The sequence below is a fragment of the Chiloscyllium plagiosum genome, chromosome 2 (assembly GCF_004010195.1).
Source record: "Chiloscyllium plagiosum isolate BGI_BamShark_2017 chromosome 2, ASM401019v2, whole genome shotgun sequence".
Taxonomy (NCBI): domain Eukaryota; kingdom Metazoa; phylum Chordata; class Chondrichthyes; order Orectolobiformes; family Hemiscylliidae; genus Chiloscyllium; species Chiloscyllium plagiosum.
This window is the reverse complement of record NC_057711.1, coordinates 64,960,688-64,972,649: the sequence shown is the minus strand read 5'-3', so window position 1 is coordinate 64,972,649 and position 11,962 is coordinate 64,960,688.

The following is an 11,962-nucleotide window of genomic DNA, read 5'->3' as shown; positions in this document are numbered from 1 at the left end:
TTTTCATCATGTAATACTAGATCCAAATATCCAGTCCTGTAGTCAGTTCTTCAACCTAATGCTCTAGAAATCATCTCTAATACACTCTAGAAACTTGTCCTCCACAGCTTTAGTGGTCAATTGTTTAACCTAATTACACGCCGATTGAAGTCTTCTATGAAAACTGTGTTCCTCATCCCATAAGACTCTTTCATCTCCTGATTAAGGCCATGCCCCATACTGCCACTATTATTTGATAGCCTATAAATACAGGTAACTTCAACTAATGTCTATTGTCCCTTAGCTGTATCGAAACAGATTCCATATATTGTTCTTCTGATCAGGAGATTCTCTCTTTCTAATGTGCTCTCCCATCACTTATTATCAATGCATCTCCACTTCCTTTTTCCTCTTGCCCTTGAATATTCAGTTCTGAGTCCTGGCCATTATGCAGCAAGATTTTGTAATGACAGTTTTATCATAGTGACTTCTATTTGTGCCTTTAGATTGTCAAATTTGTTGGAAATGTACATATATTAAGTAGAGTGCCCTGAACTTTGACTTTTTGACATTATTCCTATTCAAAGCATAATCAGTGCTTGGTGTTATTGTTTCTCCAGTTCTTCTAGTCTCCCTAATAGCCTTTTACTTCCTCCTGTTCCAATTTTACTGCCTTTTAATTTGGTTAACCTTCAAGTTCCCAACACCTGGCAAGCTAGTTTAAACCACCCCAACAACACAAGCAAATCTCCCTGCAAAGATATCAGGCCCATTCTGTTAAGATATAATTTGTCCAGTTTGTACAGGTCCCATGTGCCCCAGAACCTACCCCAATGTCCAAAAATCTGCCGCTGTCCCTCTGATGCCAGTTCTCTAGCTGCATGTTCAATTGATCAATGCCTGTGTTGTTATGCTCGCTAGCACATGGCCCTGGGAGTATTCCTGAGATTACTGCTTAAGGTCCTAGAGTCCTTTTTCATTTCCTTCCTCACTCCCTGAAACCTAATTCCAAGACATCATTCTTCTTCCTTATCATTGGTACCAATGTAGACTATCATTTCCGGCTAGTCACTATACCTTCCCCATTCCACCACCATACCACCCCCACCAACCCCTCCCACTCCCCCCTCCCACCACCAGAAGATTGATCTGCAGCTACATCATGTGTATCCTTGACCCTGGCATCAAGGAGGTGACACACCATGTTCGAGCCATGTTAAATGTTGTAGAACTGCCCGTCTGATCCCCTGACTATAGGAATCACCTATCACTATTGCCCTGCTATTCTTCTTTCTCCTGCCTGGATAACTGATATGTCCTTGGCTGCACTCTCCTGAGGAGCTATCACCTTCACTTGTTCCCAAATTAGAATACAGATTGGCAAGCACTATAAAGTTAGGGGCTTACAATTCCAACTTTCTGTTTTTCATCGATTATATGTTAGTCATCTCTTCTGTCTCTACTTGGACAATAATCTATGATTTGACCGCCTTTTATCCATGTAGTCCTCTGCCTCATGGATGCACGATGGTTACTCCAGCCACAGCTCAAGTTCTGAAACCTGGACTGTTGCTGTTCCTGGTGTATCATTCCATACTTTACGTTGATTAAAGGTTAATGATACAGAATTAAAGTTTTGCTGTGTATTGAGTTTCCTAACTGTGGTAAAGGACAATTCTGCTGCTGTTTCCTGCCAGAGTACTTGAAGGTGTTCAGATTAATTAACTCCAGTTTTTTTAGCTGATCTCAGCAACTGAGATAACAAGTTGGCCTCAGTGTCCCTGTGCTTGGGAGAGGATCATCAACCAAAACCTAGGAGAGAATACAATTGGACTGGTCTGTGATTTAATACCAATGCACAGTAAAGTGACATTTAATTCATGTATTTGAGTATTATACATATATATGAGACTGTACTCCCAGAAGATAATAGAAAGGATCGAGAACTCACTTCCTGAAAGGATAGTAGAGGCAGAAACCATCATCAGAGTTGGAAAGTTGGATATGCATTTGAAGTACTTTGGCCTACAGAACTACGGACCAAGAACTGTAAAGTTGGATTAGATTTTTTACTCAGCAGGGACATGATGCGCCGAATGTCCCCTTTCCTTTTCATAAATTTCTATGACTCAAATGTAGATATAGGTGACAGGAGGTGAAGAAAAAGCATCAAAACATTTCCTGCACCCGTTTTAAACCACTGTTTAAGTAATTGTTGCAAGTCTTGGCTCAGTAAATAGATTCTCTGCTGCATTAATTTCCCACAGGAACACTAAAACTCTACAAATTTAATGCTTGTGGGTCAAAGACCAGTTTTCCACGAATAAATCTTATAACCATTGACCTTCTGTATAAACCACAGCATAAACTATCATTTCCTTTATCATTTTCCATGTGCTTCCTCCTCAAATCCCAGAGTGTTGCATGTGCACGATGTCGAGCAAACAAATAACAAAATAATCTTTGTATCCATCATACTTAGTTTTCATGATGGCAAAGTGCTGCTAAAGAAGATTAACCTTACATCCAAGAGATCGGTTCATCTTTCACATACTATTGTTATTGTTTCTGTAAAAGCATCATTGATTCCTGCTAGTTAAGTGCAGAATTTTTTTAAAAAGCTGAGAATGTCTGATATGCAAACAAAAGTTTTTCCTTTTCATTGACAAATTCTATTTCAAATATATTAATGCTAGCGTACCCATTCATTATGCAAGTTAAGGATTCTTTTCCCATATTACAAATTATAGGCTTTAAACAAAAGATGAAGATGGAATGTTCGGCACTTACTAAGAAAAAGGTCTGGAAGTTGCTGGTAGTCTGTTTCCCCTTTTTATTAAAACAATGTTTCACTTTTTAATCATCTCTTTTGACCATATAATTTGTTCTGCTTGCGTAGTCCCTTTTGTAGATATGCCAAGAATTCTTGGAAGTCAGAGTGTGAATTATTAAAATGAACACTTATGATATTCAGGCTTCAAGACAATTAAAGAGATGAGAATTCCATCTGTATCAAAATATAGTCACAGTGGCAGGTGAAAACTGCAACTGTAATGAAAAGAAAGATGAATTGAGTGTTTTTTAAAAATGCATTTGGAGGACAAGACCAGTTTCCTACTAGTGAGACATTTTTTAAAATTCAGAGCAAGTTAGAATCATAAGGCTAACGCTTAGTGTCTTATTGATCTTGATAAGCTGATGGCGTACTGTCTCTTTGCACTGTTATTGTTTGTGTGTGGTAAAAGTACTGTCAAGGTCCACTTTAACAGAGAATTCAAGGCTATTGACACAACAAGATGAAGGATATTGATATATACCAAATTAGGTTGATGTGACTTAGAGGGGAATTCGCAAGGTTCCATGTATCTGCTGCTCCTGTTCTTCTAGATAGTAAAGGTCTTGAATTTGGGAGGTATTGGAAAAGTTGGTGCTGTACATCATGTGGATGGTACATACTGCAGCCAGATTGTATCAATAGTGGTAGGTGGGAATCTGTATGGGAAAGGACAGAGCATTAATCAACTGGACTTGAATAATGTCAATTTTCTTGAATGTTGGCAGATCTGCAAACATCCAGGTACACCCACCATACCCTTGTACCTTGTGGATGCTGGACAGGCTTTGGAGGATTAGGAGCTGGGTTACATACTACAGAACTTCCAAGCTTTTACCTGCTTTCTATTAACAATAGTTATGTGGCTGATCCTGTTACATTTCTAGTCAGTGATTTTGTGGTTTCACTTATGGTAATGCTGTTAAGGTGAGATGGTTAGATACTGCTTGATTGAAAATGGTTGCCACTTTTATAATTGCATCATGTAACAGACTGATTTCAGTAAGTGAGGAATTGCAAAAGGTACTAAACCCTATATAATCATTTGGCAAAACTCACAATACTGACCTGACAATGAAGCACAGGTAATTTATGGAGGGACTGAGGACGGTTGAGCCTGGGACACCACCCTGAGGAACTCCTGCAGTGATGTCCTGGGACTGAGCCAACTGATCTCCAACATCCACAACTACCTTCCTTCGTGCTAGTTGTAAATCCAGACTAGGGAAATTCCACCCTCCCCCACCCCTTACTCCTATTGATTCCAATGTTTCTAAGATTCCTTGATACTATGCTTGGTCAATTACTGCCTTATACCGAAGGAAAGACACTTACAACTCACTTGTTGAATTCAGGTCTTTTATCCACGTTTGAACTAAAACGATAATGAAGTCTGGAGCCAGGTGATCTGGGGATTCTGTGATGAATTCGTAGTGTCTGTACCTCTGAGCCAGGAGACCTCTCACCTACTCCAGAGGTGTGTAGTAACATCTCTGAACAGGTTGATATAAAAACAATCCCAGTGAGCTCAAACTGAGCATTAGTGAACAGCTCATAGCTGAATAAGTGCTGTATTTTGGCATCATCAAGAGCTTATGCATCCCTTTGCTGATCATTGGGAATATACTAATGGGGTGGTGAATGACTAAAGTCCTCTTACTTGTGGATATATCACTTTATTAGATAGATGCTGATGTTATAGCTATACAGGAATACCTTAGCTTAAATTATGGATAGTTCTGGAGCAGAATTCTCCAGCATCATAGCCAGTACCTTGTTGGGGTTCAGAGACGTTGTTGTATCTGTGTAGTAGTTATCAGATTATTAGTCTATGTCTCTGGATTACTAATTCAGTAGTATAACAACAATTGCCATCATTCAGTTGAATAATGCAGTTAAGGTATAAATACACGCTTATAGATGTTTGTAGAAACCAGGAAAATATATCATCTAAATTAAGTTGGGGGAGGGGGTGGAGGTGCAAGGCTGTTAGCACATGAAAAATTCCCATAATTTTGTAAACATCTGACTGATGAACAGCAGTGTCAGAGATAATCACCACTAGGCCAATGAAGTGAAACTGGAAAAATGACAGCATGAAGTCAGAAAAAGTCTTTAACTAATTGTGCGTCACAGTTTGCGATGTGACATTTTCCAAACTAGGAACTTTCCAACCTTTAGTGCTTTTCATGAACATAGGACATCTCAAAGTGCTTTTCTGCCAATCAAGTGTAGTCACTGCTGTAATGTAACAAATGAAGTTTAATAGACTAGATACGAGATGTGAAAGCTGACTTCCAGTTTAAAAGCTATTTTCTAATCAGCCTGTTCAGAGATGTGATGACACATGTCTGGAGTAGGTGGGATTTGAACCTGGGTTTCAGTTTGGTCGTGGTACTAAATGAGTGGAACAGGAAATTAAAACTTAGATTTTACAGTAAAAGAAAAAGTGATGTGAAAGCAAGATCAGATTAGGAATATAAGAATTGAAAGGACTTTTTGGATAAACTGATTTCACAAAGTAGATTTAATATATTCTACCCTTACTGTGTAAAAGCCAGAACAATAAAACAATTCTGATGCTACCTTTGGTCTCAACAAATGTATACCAGAGAACATAAAGAATCAGCCAAGATTAGCCACGGGAAACGCAGGGGTACAGGGATAGAGTAAGGCGGTGAGTCTGGGTGAGATGCTCTTTGGAGAGACAGTGTGGACTTGTTGGGCTGAATGGCTTGTTTCCGCACTGTAGGGATTCTATGAATTCTATGGATTCCCAATCCTTACGACTGTTTGCATGCAGATTCTGACAGATGCCAATGCTGGATTTAGCGATGGTGCTTTCCACTGTCTGTCAAAACCTTTGGCCTATTCTTTTAAATACTATTAGAATACATATAAGGAGGAGAATGTAGAGATATGATTTAAATATCTATCCTGAAATCTTGCATGTTCAGTAGAGGAATCTATTACTTGGTTTTATTACATTAATTGTTTAAATATATCAACTAACACATGGACTGTGATTACCTTTGAGTTGTATACTTTTGAGGCCTTTAGAAATTCTACATCAACAATTTAGTAAGAAAATAAAGTCTTTTTATGATATGTTAAATTAATTTTTTACAATGCAAGTTCAATAATTAAATCATAGGTTCATGCTACAGGGGATTCTGGGGCTGATAATGATCAGCACGGATACATTGGATCAACTGGAAGAATAACAATGTTCGTACAAACAGGTTCCCCTTTATAACCTTTGCTTTGACCTTTGAATCAACTATTGAATAAATTAACTTTCTTTAAAATGTCAGACCAACATTCAACCCAGATCTCCCTTAACATGAGCACTGAATGACATCATCCTATTTCATGGAATGAATATGTGCTGGGGAACCCTCCGAATCAAATGGATAAATGTCAGCTGGTCATCTGATGCTAATAACCAATTAGCCAACTCTACAAAGCCTTAAGCAAGAACAACATTAGAAGCAATTTCCTCTTCCCTCTTTCTCCCTCCCATGTTGTTGACTTGAGTCACAATACGTAGAATCAGGTCCTGAAAAGTGAGGTCATACAATGTTTATTTAAGTGCTTTGGAAGGACTGAGCAAATATATACATATGCGTTAAAAGAAAATTTATAAGACTAAATGCATTTAAATACAATGAATGACCTGATTCCTGTTTTGTTAGCATTGTGAACATATCTGTTGTGTAAAAATTCAAGTTTGATAAATACTTTGGCATTTTAGTTGATTTACCTTTAAGAAATAGGTGGAAACTTCGTAGATTATGTAATTAGAGACTTGGAGAGACCATGTTTAAGGGGATTATACGTTGTCTATATAAAGGAGATTCTAATAGCCTGATTACTCTTTTCTCAGGCTTTCTTCCATTTTAAAGCAGAGCAATTTTTGCCTATGTTTTGGAAACAAAATAAAATAACAAACAACCAAGAGTTGAGCATTCTTAAAAAAATGCAAGGCAGAAAACTTTAATGATAAATCAAGCAATGAAATTTGCAAACTGCCAGTTTTACAAGTTGGGACCTCTGCTGCAGGGACTCAGGCTTTGAGGATGCAATTTTGAAATTTAGATGCAGAAGTCAGTGGGCTCAGTAGTGTTTATTGTCGAGAAATGTATTAACAGAGTGGTTTCAGTTCTGATCATGTCCCAATCCCTGGGCTATAACAACACAGATTCTCAAACCCTGATCACACCAAGCTATCACTGACAGTGGCCAAGCTCCTGGACTGAAATGAGATGGTTTCCTTTTCTGAATGGCCTTCAGACAAGGCCATTAGGTTGCTGCACATGCAGTGTGTTTGCCACATAAAATACTGGCACATACTCTAGTTGTGACATTGATGAAGCATCATGCCATACAGCAACACATCCAACCCTGTGACTGTTCATTTCTGGCAAACATGATAAGTTGCCTGGCTTTCTGTTTATGCTAAAATGCATAACAAAACAGAACTTTGTTCTGCAAGTTCTGAAAGGAGCAGTAATGTGCTAAAAGACAAGGCAAACCAGAAATGCTGTCAGCATCCAAATTAGTGCAAAGGGAGTGAGCACTAAGAAAACTTGTACATCTTAGGTACATTTTGCTCTGATGTATGAGCTGGGTGCCTGTGTCTGTATACAATGAGGCCTGGCAAGGTGCTGGTGAGTCATAAAGTCATAGAGATGAAACAGACCCTTCAGTCCAACTCATCCATGCTGACCAGATATCCTAAATTAATCCAGTCCCATTTACCAGCATTTGGCCCATATCCCTCTAAACACTTCCGATTCATATACCCATCCAGATGCCTTTTAAATGTAAATGTAACTAGCCTCACCCACTTCCTCTGGCAGCTCATTCCATACATATACCACCCTCTGCATGAAAAAGTTGCCCCTTAGGTTCTTTTTAAATCTTTCCCTCTCACCCTAAACCTATCCCCTAGCCTGGGGAAAAGACCTTGTCTGTTTACCCAATCTAAGCCTCTTATAAATTTCTCAGCCTCCGATGTTTCAGGGAGAAGAGCCCGAGCCTATTCAGCCTCTCCTTATAGCTCAAACCCTCTAACCCTGGCAACATCCACATAAACCTTTTCTGTACTCTTTCAAGGTTCACAACATCCTTCCTATAGCTGGGATACCAATGTAATGATTTAAAAGTGACTAACCAATGTCCTGTATGGCCGCAACATGACCTCCCAACTCCTATACTCAATACACTGCCCAATTAAGGCAAGCATAAATGCTTGCCTTCTTCACCATCCTGTCCACCTGTGACTCCACATTCAAGGAACTATGAATCTCCACACTCCAACTGAAATAGTGAACTGTATTTTATGTGAGTCTGAGATATGAAATGATGATGTGGTGAGGGTGGTGCATGTCTTTTACTGAACTTCAGGAATGAAAGGTGTGGATGTTTGCTGTCAATGGACTATCCCCTGTAATATTGGGGGTGCTGGCCAAGATGGAGCCCCACAGAAGATGCTTCAATCTGTAGATGCCAGGAAACTGCCCTGACCTCCATCCAGGAACTGGGGATATCTAATTTCTCATCAGTGCCTTCTAGTTTCTCACTGGTACCTGGAAAAATAACAACCTGCATATAATAGAGAAAAGGTTAGATAATAATGAGATGTTAATGCATGTAAAAAGGTCCCTTGACACTCAGTAGCGAGATTCGCCGTTGGTCGTCAAAACTCTTCTGGGTTTTTTTTCTTGATCTCGAGAATCTCATCTTTTCAATCTTACTGTATTTTCCCAACTTGCCAGCCATTGCTCACTTCTGACCATTTTGCTGTTGACCACGTTCTCACATTGTCCATTCTTGGATTGGTGGTTAGCAAGTGGCTTGTTCAGTTTTGTGCTGATAAATGGGAAGGTATGAATAGACCCTGAATGATGAAGGCTGGGAAAGGGAGGCTTCGTTTTTTGTTTTAGTGGCATTGGTGGGCAGAGGGAAATGAAACTGGTTTTACCTAAGTTTGTTAGACTGGTGGAACCTAAGTGAACCTCATAATAATGAAACCATGCCAGGTATCTATGCCCACCTCTAGAATTGCCAATGGTATCTATCTTGCTGTTGCTCAACATCATTGTGGAAGGCAGAACACCACAGTCAGTCTGGAAACCCTGAGTGGTATGTCCTGAATGGTGCCTTCAGATTTGTGCAGACATGAGAAACGAGTTTCAGTGCTTTGCTCCAGCTCTCATTCTCATTTATCTGAGAATGGTCACCAACCAAGTTTTAAGTGGATGTACCTCATCTATGTGAAGCCAGCTCGAACTCCTTTTTATCCTGAAGGATTCAATAGCTCCTCCAACAGTCCAGTTAGTCAATAAATTGACCACTATAGAACAAAGCTACATAAACAAAATGAATGGAATCTAAATCATATCACTGAGGGTGCAGTTAGGGGCCCTATCGGTCAAGAGCTGATGGATTTCTTTGTCACTGTGATCATCAATCCAATCATACCTCCAGTCTATTTTTGATTGTTTACTAATCATTACCAAGCTCTACATTTCATCCCGTTCTCCACCTGAGGTTCTATCTGCCTTCTTAATGATCATAAATGTCCCTGTGACAATATTTGAAAACAAAACCCAGCAATATCTTGGCTGAAATTGGTCCTTAAATTAACATCCCAAAAACAATTACCCAGTCATGATCTTTCAATGATTCACTGATAGGATGTGGGTGTTGTTTGGATATGGCTGAATGGCAAATATTGCAAATCTCTAGTTGCCCTCGAGACTAGATTGCTATTTGCGGAAACTTCAAATCTTCCCAAATTGACTGCTGTGCTTCCTACATTACAACAATGACTACACTTTATCAGTGTAAAAGTGCTTTGACGTGTCTCATAGTCACAAAAGGGGGAATCAGTTTAGCTCAGTAAGCTGGATTGTTGGTTTACAGAGCAGCGTGATGCCAACAATGTGGGTTCAATTCCTTCATTGGTTTGAGGTTACCATGAAAGACTCTCCTTAACCTCTTCCCTCACTTGAGGTCTGGTGGCCCTCAGGTTAAATCATGACCAGTTGCTTCTCTTTAATGAGAGAGCAGCCCCTATAGTCAACAACAGTCATGAATGGTGCTATATGGTACAAATCGTTCTTTCTCATTACCCTTTGTCTGTCTCAGTGGTACTAGATAGATTGTCTGAAATCAAGTCCTAGATAGTCATCTGTGTTAATCCTATATAATATTAAGGTGTTTTTGTGGTAATAGAAGCATGCAAATTAAAATCTTACCATATGGAAAGGACTTTATTCAGCTCCAACAATCTGCTGACCCAGATAAAAGGAGAGGTTTTGGGTAGAATACATACAAAGTGCAGTATACTGCTTACTTAATTGTGTTTTTGCCAATTATCTTGCATGCACTATCAAATTATATATTCAGATGTGTTGGTTATAATGAACATGCAATGTCAGCGATTACAAGTGCAACATTATATTAAGTATGTCATTCAGGTAACTTCAGTGTAGAAAGAGACATCAACTGATAACAGTAATATCATCATTTTAATCACCCTCAGGGCACTTTCCTCTTGTGTTAGCACTGCTGACTATGTATTTAGATAGCTCAAAAACAACTTTGGTGTTAAGAGAACTACTGTTTTGATATGAGGCAACCATTTGGAATTTGTTGGAGAAAATCTCAATAAGGTTGAAAGATGAGTGTGATGAACTCAGTCTTACTGAAAATAAACATTAATTTAAAGTCAAACAAAAACAGAAATTGTTACAGAAACTCAGCAGGCATGGCAGCATCTGTGGGAAGAAAATAGAGTCAACATTTCAAGTCTGGTGACTATTCATCAGAATTGATGAAGAATTCTGATGAGTCACTGGTCTCGAAAAGTTAATTCTGCTTTATTCTCACAGATGCAGCCACACATATTGAATTTCTCCAGCAATTTCTGTTTGTTTCAGATCTTCAGCATCCACAGTTCTTTATTTTATTTTAGTTAAAGCTGAATTGCATAAAACAGGCAACTGCTGGTTATGTTGTCAGAACTTTAAGCTTCCTATCCAAGCTTTTGCAAAGGATAGTCCAATATGGCAACAGAGTAGGATGGTCCCCTCCACCCATTCTTTTTTTCTCCTCTTAGTGTTGTTTCTTCTCCTTTGCTGGTCTCCGGCGATGATTCCTGGTCTCTGGTCAACTCCCAACCTCCTGTGGCGGCATAATGACCATCCAGCCTGACATAGCAGCCTCCCGGCATGGCATGGAGACCTACCAGCCCAGCGCAGTAGCCTCCCATTTCGATTGTAGCAACCTCCCAGCATGGTGTCATTTGCCTGGTGTGGCAGTCTGAAGTGATCTCCCAACCTCATGATCCTCAGGATGAAGCCTGGTGCGATCTGGAGCCAGGGCCAAGTGTGAGCTGGGTTGGAAGACTGTTGTCCTGAACTTTTATTGCCGCAGTGCTAGACATTCTGTTTCCCTCTTCTCTAAGATCCTGTAACTAATGAAGCTGTGCCTAGGTACCTTTGTTCCCAAGTGGTGCTGCAAGTGGCGACTTACAAACATTTCACTATACTCATTGAGTATATGTCACAATAAATGTTAATTCTAATTCTAAGAATGATAGTTATATTTCTTTGCCTATTCAAGATTATTTTCCATTGTTTTGATATTCTGCAATGTCGTGACCAGAGCATTCATCTCAGCAGTACTAGTTCTAAATGTAACACAAAGCCATTAAGGTAGGCTGGATGATAGTTTGATTGTAATCTTCTGCCCACATAAGTGATGAGTGTTATTAATATCTCCCTTTCAAGTTTGCTACTTGGACTGCTGCACTTGACTCCTTTATCGGCTCATTAACCGGATCATCACATTGATCGCGTAGTGGTATGGCTGATGATGATTTTCAGTCTACTGCTCCACAATCAATTGATTCCAATGTGAAACTACTATGGCACTAGTGTATCAAAATACTTGCAAAAGTAGCAAGAGAGTAAGTGATAGGTGTAATTGAAAAAGAGATAGGCTACTAAAGGACTAAATATTTCTTGAATAAAAGCAAGTATGACTGATACTGGAAATCTGAAACAAGTACTGGAGATATTCAGGTCTGACAGCATCTGTGGGGAGAGAAACAGAATTAATGTTTCAAGTCTGATATGA